This window comes from Salmo salar, chromosome ssa23 (genome assembly GCF_905237065.1).
Source record: "Salmo salar chromosome ssa23, Ssal_v3.1, whole genome shotgun sequence".
Classification (NCBI taxonomy): domain Eukaryota; kingdom Metazoa; phylum Chordata; class Actinopteri; order Salmoniformes; family Salmonidae; genus Salmo; species Salmo salar.
This window is the reverse complement of record NC_059464.1, coordinates 44,630,442-44,639,379: the sequence shown is the minus strand read 5'-3', so window position 1 is coordinate 44,639,379 and position 8,938 is coordinate 44,630,442. Positions and strand designations below refer to the sequence as shown.

Genomic DNA, 8,938 nt, shown 5'->3' with positions numbered 1-8,938 from the left:
ATACTTACCTGGCAAGGGAGACACCGTGATCAAGAAGGCGGTTCACCCAGGGTGAGGCTCAGCCATTGCACTCCGGCTGTGCTGACCCCTGCGAATTTCCCAAATGTGGAAATCTCGATTGCATAATTTCTGGTAGTGGGGGACTGCGTTCGCGCTCTCCCCTGATTTCACTGTGAAAGTAAATATTAGGTTCGACTGAAACAGCCTTTTTAAGTGAAGAAAGCTTTGACATGTAGATATCTAGCTTAGTTACAAGTTGGTGATTATATTTTTAGTAGCTCTGCTGTTTAGAGATCCTACAATCAACAGTTTATCGATGTCCATCGCTTCGGTCGGTGCTGTATCCGATTCATGTTTTCTACTGTTAGAAATATGTGGAAAATAGAACTGTTTGTCAGGTGTCAATTTTAGTATAATTAATGAAAAAGGCTGCTATGTTTGCTTCAATTTACCTGCTTTTGAGACTCAGTAACTGTATATACTTTACCATAAAGCTTAGCAGGGTCCGGCCTGATTAGTACTTGGAATGGAGACCGCGTGGGAATAATAAGCGCTGAACATTTCTACTGATTTTGTCCAGTAGGAGGCGCTGTGTCCCCGTTGTAACAGGCACACTTCTGCCAGATGGTCTCTACCGTCTCTGCTGCTGTGTTTTGTTTTGTAAAAAATAAACGTAGTGAACTCCGAGAAAGGCTTGAATCACAGAGGGACGTTAGGAAATGTCTTTGTTTTTACAGAGAGATGGTTTACGGAGAATTCACCCGACTCTGCTATTCAACCAGACAGCTTTTCAGTAGCGGTGTCTTCTGGTAAGATCAGGGGGGGGGTACGGCTTCCTCATCAACAACTCCTGGTTTACCGAAGTTGAAAACATCTTGAGCTCCTTCCTGTTCACCCGACCTTGAGTTTCTGATGCTAAATACCGACCCCCACTATATACCAAGTTAATTCACGTGTGTTATTATCATAGCTGTGTACAAGCTTGTTTCTTAATTTTATTTCTTGTGTGTTTTTGTTCTACCTTATGTCATTTTTAGTATTACATTGTTATTGATTACTGTATTGTTGGGTTTAGAGCTCGCAAGAAAGGCATTTTACTGTACTTGTGCACGTGACATTAAAACGTGAAACTTGATTTAATTTAATTTACAGTAAAGTCTATACGTTAGTCACACAGTATAGCTCAAACAGCACTGGCCCAATTTTGACGAAACTTTGGTGAATGAAGCGTCTTGCCATAGAGATCTGGAATTCATTCAATTATACTGATTGACCAGATGGTGGCGCTATAACAAGGGACTGAAAATGCTAACTTTGAAAGCTCACCACCCTCATCCCGTTTGACCTAAAGTCATCGAAATTTGGTACATAGATTCCTCAAATCTGCCCCAGGGACCCATAAGGTCCACACTGATGGATTTCCCGCCATTTAGAACATTTTGTGAAAAACACTTAAAACGCTACTCTTCTAACACCGAATGACCGATATAACAGAATTATATCTATGGAGGATATGAATGTACTTTGAATGTCTTTGAACTTCAGAGAGTTGGCTTAACTAACATTGGACTAGATCTACCTAACATTGGACCAGAGTTTCCTAACGTTGGACCAGAGCTACCTAACGTTGGACCAGAGCTACCTAACGTTGGACCAGAGCTACCTAACCTAACGTTGGACCAGAGCTACCTAACGTTGGACCAGAGCTACCTAACATTGGACCAGAGCTACCTAACATTGGACCAGAGCTACCTGACATTGGACCAGAGCTACCTAACGTTGGACCAGAGCTACCTAACGTTGGACCAGAGCTACCTAACGTTGGACCAGAGCTACCTAACATTGGACCAGAGCTAGCCCTTGGTCATGAATCTCAGTTCCATTACATTACACATAATGTTGCCTTGAGTTTTTGAGAGTTAGACAGACCAGAGCTATCTAACATGCTTGTGCAGTGGCACCAGAATACAAAGAAACAGGGGCGGAAATCCCGGGGGGACACGACCCCCCCATCCTGGGAAAAATATGATTTGTCCCCCCAATATATCACTGTAAACATAACTATGTAATTTAAATAATATTAATAATACGCAATGAAAGCAATTGTGCTGATTATAGACACTTAATAGCGCGTTTTTAAGTTTCAAAAGATTGCGACCCCCCCCCACCCTTTGCCTCACAATAGTTTGATATATAATGGTCTCGTTGCAAAAGCTAAATTGTCGCAAGGGAACTTTTATCTATTTATTTTATTTCACCTTTATTTAACCCGGGTCGCAAAGATTATAGCAAACACCACTGAAACGGAATTGGTGCTCGCTAGCTTTACAAATTCAGCTATTGTTGGAAGCCAGCCAATATGAAACAAACTATTAAAATTACAAAAGGTTGCAGCATATGTTGTGTAAATGGTGAACTCATACAGCTGTCAACTCTTGTCACTGCAATCCGTTTCACATTTGCTAGCTACCTTTTAGATCGAAGCCCAAATAGAATGATTGAAGATAAGATGATAGAAGCCCATCTCCTACTGTAAATAACCTACACACTGTATGTGTGTGTAGCCAGCCAGCCAGGTAGAAAAATGGCAGAAAAATAAAGAAGACGGACATCAGAGTATTTTTCAGTACACCAAAACGCAAAGTAAGAACCCTATTAGCCTAATATCTCAAAGACTAGTTGATAAAATGTTCATAAGAAAGAAATGAAATTCTAATGGAAATGTTTCACAATGATGTCTTTAGGCAGAGCAGGCAACAGATGGCACACAGACAGCAGAGTTGGGGACAGATATGCAGGGACAGACTGGCAGAGACAGGGAGTCTCAGGTAAGTTTGTCGAGTCTTTGTTTGGCAACATTATGAAAGGTTCTCAAATTTTTTGACTTGTAAAATAGGAACATAATTGGAATATGCCATGGATACCCCCACTCTCAGCTTAAACTGGTGACTGAACTAAGATTTGTTAAAGGCAATGGTATTGCTGTTGTGATTAGTTGTGTAGTTTTGGGTACCGTTAGTTAGGAGTACGGCAAACACCTTATTTCTTTGGTTCCTCAATATACATTTACCATATTACAATGTAGGCTATGTGTTACAGCACTACTTTTGGTGTCCCCCTCAGGAATTGCTCTTGAGAAAATTTCATGTAATTGTCCCCTCCAAAGTTGATATTAGATTTTCGCCCCTGCAAAGAAAAACACATCTTACGTTTTTGTAGTTAATAAATCCAATGTGAAACGTGATAACTATAGTATCCTTAACTAGTATTGAAAAAGTTTCTTTATTCTCTAATAAAAAATCTCTCTCTCTAATTTCTGAATCAGGCCTGTAGCATCAGTAGCTACAGTAGACTATGCTTTGGTGGGAGGGCAGGTAGCCTACATACATACACACATTAGCAAAGATTTTCAGCTGGCAGGCACCCAGACACTGGGTGATGTTGAGGGCTTTGCATAAATGCTTTGTTGCGTTTTTAGTTGGACTGGAAAAATGCCCGAAATGTAAAATAACGTTATTTACCGGTTCCCATGTTCTTCAAATAATTGTTTGTTTTCAGCAACATTATAAATCACTTTCGTTCCCTGTTCTGGTCCTCAGAAAAGGTCATTATTTTCTGTCATGTTCCCTGAACCGGTTCCAACCCCTGTATCCTACGACCCTGATACACACACACACACACACACACACACACACACCTATCCTTGTTCTAAGAGTTGCTCTAGCAACGCGCATGCCCCGCTCACCAGAGGATCTGTCTTTTTCCACCATCTATTTCCTGTGTTTGAGAGGAGTGCAAAATCCACTTGTCACTTGATTTAAATCTCACTGGATTGCTATAAATTTACTCTTGCTACTCTTGTATACTCTTACTTGTGCCTGTCGTTTCTTACCGTTAACGTTACGGACCGCAGCCATTTTTGTAAATGACCTGTCAAACACACCCCGGTAATGGCTGACATGGGTTCAATAAGATACATTGTCTTTCAGTTCAATCTGTATGAACGCTAAAGTTTAGTCAGGTATTTAACGCACTGTCTCGACATTAACACCACAAGAAAGAGTAGAAACTAACGCTTTATCAGCGCTCCCTGTTTCAATGTGCCTCCATGGGTGGCTGTGTGGGACTGGGGAGTGTGGCCACTACTGTTCTATAGTGGAAATGCAGTCTGGCTTTTCTCTCGAAGACAAAAGAACCACGAGAACGAGAAAGGCTAAATAAAATCACAAATTCCATTCACTTGGCTTTATGTGTGTTTCAGAATAGTTTGGGATGTACTCAGGGGCATTTCTAATCACTTGTTATAGTTTCAGCTATCAGACACGTTTAATAAAAAATGTTTTTGTTATGATAATTTCTACAGAACTGCATCCTGGGAAAATTGAAAAACACTCACCATTTACGAGTAAAATAACAGTTCAAACGTGTTTTCACCTTTCCATCTACACGTAGACAAAATAACACTGAACGTTTATTTAAATGATTTGCTTTTCTCTCAATAGCCGTGGTGCTAAAACCATGAAACTAAAACGTTCGCACGGGAAGCACTATCCCACATTGACCGTGTACAACTCATACTTACCTGGCAAGGGAGACACCGTGATCAAGAAGGCGGTTCACCCAGGGTGAGGCTCAGCCATTGCACTCCGGCTGTGCTGACCCCTGCGAATTTCCCAAATGTGGAAATCTCGATTGCATAATTTCTGGTAGTGGGGGACTGCGTTCGCGCTCTCCCCTGATTTCACTGTGAAAGTAAATATTAGGTTCGACTGAAACAGCCTTTTTTAAGTGAAGAAAGCTTTGACATGTAGATATCTAGCTTAGTTACAAGTTGGTGATTATATTTTTAGTAGCTCTGCTGTTTAGAGATCCTACAATCAACAGTTTATCGATGTCCATCGCTTCGGTCGGTGCTGTATCCGATTCATGTTTTCTACTGTTAGAAATATGTGGAAAATAGAACTGTTTGTCAGGTGTCAATTTTAGTATAATTAATGAAAAAGGCTGCTATGTTTGCTTCAATTTACCTGCTTTTGAGACTCAGTAACTGTATATACTTTACCATAAAGCTTAGCAGGGTCCGGCCTGATTAGTACTTGGAATGGAGACCGCGTGGGAATAATAAGCGCTGAACATTTCTACTGATTTTGTCCAGTAGGAGGCGCTGTGTCCCCGTTGTAACAGGCACACTTCTGCCAGATGGTCTCTACCGTCTCTGCTGCTGTGTTTTGTTTTGTAAAAAATAAACGTAGTGAACTCCGAGAAAGGCTTGAATCACAGAGGGACGTTAGGAAATGTCTTTGTTTTTACAGAGAGATGGTTTACGGAGAATTCACCCGACTCTGCTATTCAACCAGACAGCTTTTCAGTAGCGGTGTCTTCTGGTAAGATCAGGGGGGGGGTACGGCTTCCTCATCAACAACTCCTGGTTTACCGAAGTTGAAAACATCTTGAGCTCCTTCCTGTTCACCCCGACCTTGAGTTTCTGATGCTAAATACCGACCCCCACTATATACCAAGTTAATTCACGTGTGTTATTATCATAGCTGTGTACAAGCTTGTTTCTTAATTTTATTTCTTGTGTGTTTTTGTTCTACCTTATGTCATTTTTAGTATTACATTGTTATTGATTACTGTATTGTTGGATTTAGAGCTCGCAAGAAAGGCATTTTACTGTACTTGTGCACGTGACATTAAAACGTGAAACTTGATTTAATTTAATTTACAGTAAAGTCTATACGTTAGTCACACAGTATAGCTCAAACAGCACTGGCCCAATTTTGACGAAACTTTGGTGAATGAAGCGTCTTGCCATAGAGATCTGGAATTCATTCAATTATACTGATTGACCAGATGGTGGCGCTATAACAAGGGACTGAAAATGCTAACTTTGAAAGCTCACCACCCTCATCCCGTTTGACCTAAAGTCATCGAAATTTGGTACATAGATTCCTCAAATCTGCCCCAGGGACCCATAAGGTCCACACTGATGGATTTCCCGCCATTTAGAACATTTTGTGAAAAACACTTAAAACGCTACTCTTCTAACACCGAATGACCGATATAACAGAATTATATCTATGGAGGATATGAATGTACTTTGAATGTCTTTGAACTTCAGAGAGTTGGCTTAACTAACATTGGACTAGATCTACCTAACATTGGACCAGAGTTTCCTAACGTTGGACCAGAGCTACCTAACGTTGGACCAGAGCTACCTAACGTTGGACCAGAGCTACCTAACCTAACGTTGGACCAGAGCTACCTAACGTTGGACCAGAGCTACCTAACATTGGACCAGAGCTACCTAACATTGGACCAGAGCTACCTGACATTGGACCAGAGCTACCTAACGTTGGACCAGAGCTACCTAACGTTGGACCAGAGCTACCTAACGTTGGACCAGAGCTACCTAACATTGGACCAGAGCTAGCCCTTGGTCATGACTCTCAGTTCCATTACATTACACATAATGTTGCCTTGAGTTTGAGAGTTAGACAGACCAGAGCTATCTAACATGCTTGTGCAGTGGCACCAGAATACAAAGAAACAGGGGCGGAAATCCCGGGGGGACACGACCCCCCCATCCTGGGAAAAATATGATTTGTCCCCCCCAATATATCACTGTAAACATAACTATGTAATTTAAATAATATTAATAATACGCAATGAAAGCAATTGTGCTGATTATAGACACTTAATAGCGCGTTTTTAAGTTTCAAAAGATTGCGACCCCCCCCCCCACCCTTTGCCTCACAATAGTTTGATATATAATGGTCTCGTTGCAAAAGCTAAATTGTCGCAAGGGAACTTTTATCTATTTATTTTATTTCACCTTTATTTAACCCGGGTCGCAAAGATTATAGCAAACACCACTGAAACGGAATTGGTGCTCGCTAGCTTTGCAAATTCAGCTATTATTGGAAGCCAGCCAATATGAAACAAACTATTAAAATTACAAAAGGTTGCAGCATATGTTGTGTAAATGGTGAACTCATACAGCTGTCAACTCTTGTCACTGCAATCCGTTTCACATTTGCTAGCTACCTTTTAGATCGAAGCCCAAATAGAATGATTGAAGATAAGATGATAGAAGCCCATCTCCTACTGTAAATAACCTACACACTGTATGTGTGTGTAGCCAGCCAGCCAGGTAGAAAAATGGCAGAAAAATAAAGAAGACGGACATCAGAGTATTTTTCAGTACACCAAAACGCAAAGTAAGAACCCTATTAGCCTAATATCTCAAAGACTAGTTGATAAAATGTTCATAAGAAAGAAATGAAATTCTAATGGAAATGTTTCACAATGATGTCTTTAGGCAGAGCAGGCAACAGATGGCACACAGACAGCAGAGTTGGGGACAGATATGCAGGGACAGACTGGCAGAGACAGGGAGTCTCAGGTAAGTTTGTCGAGTCTTTGTTTGGCAACATTATGAAAGGTTCTCAAATTTTTTGACTTGTAAAATAGGAACATAATTGGAATATGCCATGGATACCCCCACTCTCAGCTTAAACTGGTGACTGAACTAAGATGTGTTAAAGGCAATGGTATTGCTGTTGTGATTAGTTGTGTAGTTTTGGGTACCGTTAGTTAGGAGCACGGCAAACACCTTATTTCTTTGGTTCCTCAATATACATTTACCATATTACAATGTAGGCTATGTGTTACAGCACTACTTTTGGTGTCCCCCTCAGGAATTGCTCTTGAGAAAATTTCATGTAATTGTCCCCTCCAAAGTTGATATTAGATTTTCGCCCCTGCAAAGAAAAACACATCTTACGTTTTTGTAGTTAATAAATCCAATGTGAAACGTGATAACTATAGTATCCTTAACTAGTATTGAAAACGTTTCTTTATTCTCTAATAAAAAATCTCTCTCTCTAATTTCTGAATCAGGCCTGTAGCATCAGTAGCTACAGTAGACTATGCTTTGGTGGGAGGGCAGGTAGCCTACATACATACACACATTAGCAAAGATTTTCAGCTGGCAGGCACCCAGACACTGGGTGATGTTGAGGGCTTTGCATAAATGCTTTGTTGCGTTTTTTAGTTGGACTGGAAAAATGCCCGAAATGTAAAATAACGTTATTTACCGGTTCCCATGTTCTTCAAATAATTGTTTGTTTTCAGCAACATTATAAATCACTTTCGTTCCCTGTTCTGGTCCTCAGAAAAGGTCATTATTTTCTGTCATGTTCCCTGAACCGGTTCCAACCCCTGTATCCTACGACCCTGATACACACACACACACACACCTATCCTTGTTCTAAGAGTTGCTCTAGCAACGCGCATGCCCCGCTCACCAGAGGATCTGTCTTTTTCCACCATCTATTTCCTGTGTTTGAGAGGAGTGCAAAATCCACTTGTCACTTGATTTAAATCTCACTGGATTGCTATAAATTTACTCTTGCTACTCTTGTAATACTCTTACTTGTGCCTGTCGTTTCTTACCGTTAACGTTACGGACCGCAGCCATTTTTGTAAATGACCTGTCAAACACACCCCGGTAATGGCTGACATGGGTTCAATAAGATACATTGTCTTTCAGTTCAATCTGTATGAACGCTAAAGTTTAGTCAGGTATTTAACGCACTGTCTCGACATTAACACCACAAGAAAGAGTAGAAACTAACGCTTTATCAGCGCTCCCTGTTTCAATGTGCCTCCATGGGTGGCTGTGTGGGACTGGGGAGTGTGGCCACTACTGTTCTATAGTGGAAATGCAGTCTGGCTTTTCTCTCGAAGACAAAAGAACCACGAGAACGAGAAAGGCTAAATAAAATCACAAATTCCATTCACTTGGCTTTATGTGTGTTTCAGAATAGTTTGGGATGTACTCAGGGGCATTTCTAATCACTTGTTATAGTTTCAGCTATCAGACACGTTTAATAAAAAATGTTTTTGTTATGATAATTTCTACAGAACTGCATCC

General features: G+C 40.7%; 2 non-coding genes across 2 annotated transcripts; both read left to right on the top strand.

Annotated features, from left to right (window-relative positions):
* On the top strand, positions 1-164 carry LOC123729933 (U1 spliceosomal RNA). The gene has a single exon (XR_006761632.1). It is a non-coding gene; the product is annotated as a U1 spliceosomal RNA (small nuclear RNA).
* Positions 165-4,574: 4,410 nt separating this feature from the next.
* LOC123729922 (U1 spliceosomal RNA) lies at positions 4,575-4,738 on the top strand. Its single transcript, XR_006761621.1, has one exon. It is a non-coding gene; the product is annotated as a U1 spliceosomal RNA (small nuclear RNA).
* The last annotated feature ends 4,200 nt before the right edge of the window (positions 4,739-8,938 follow it).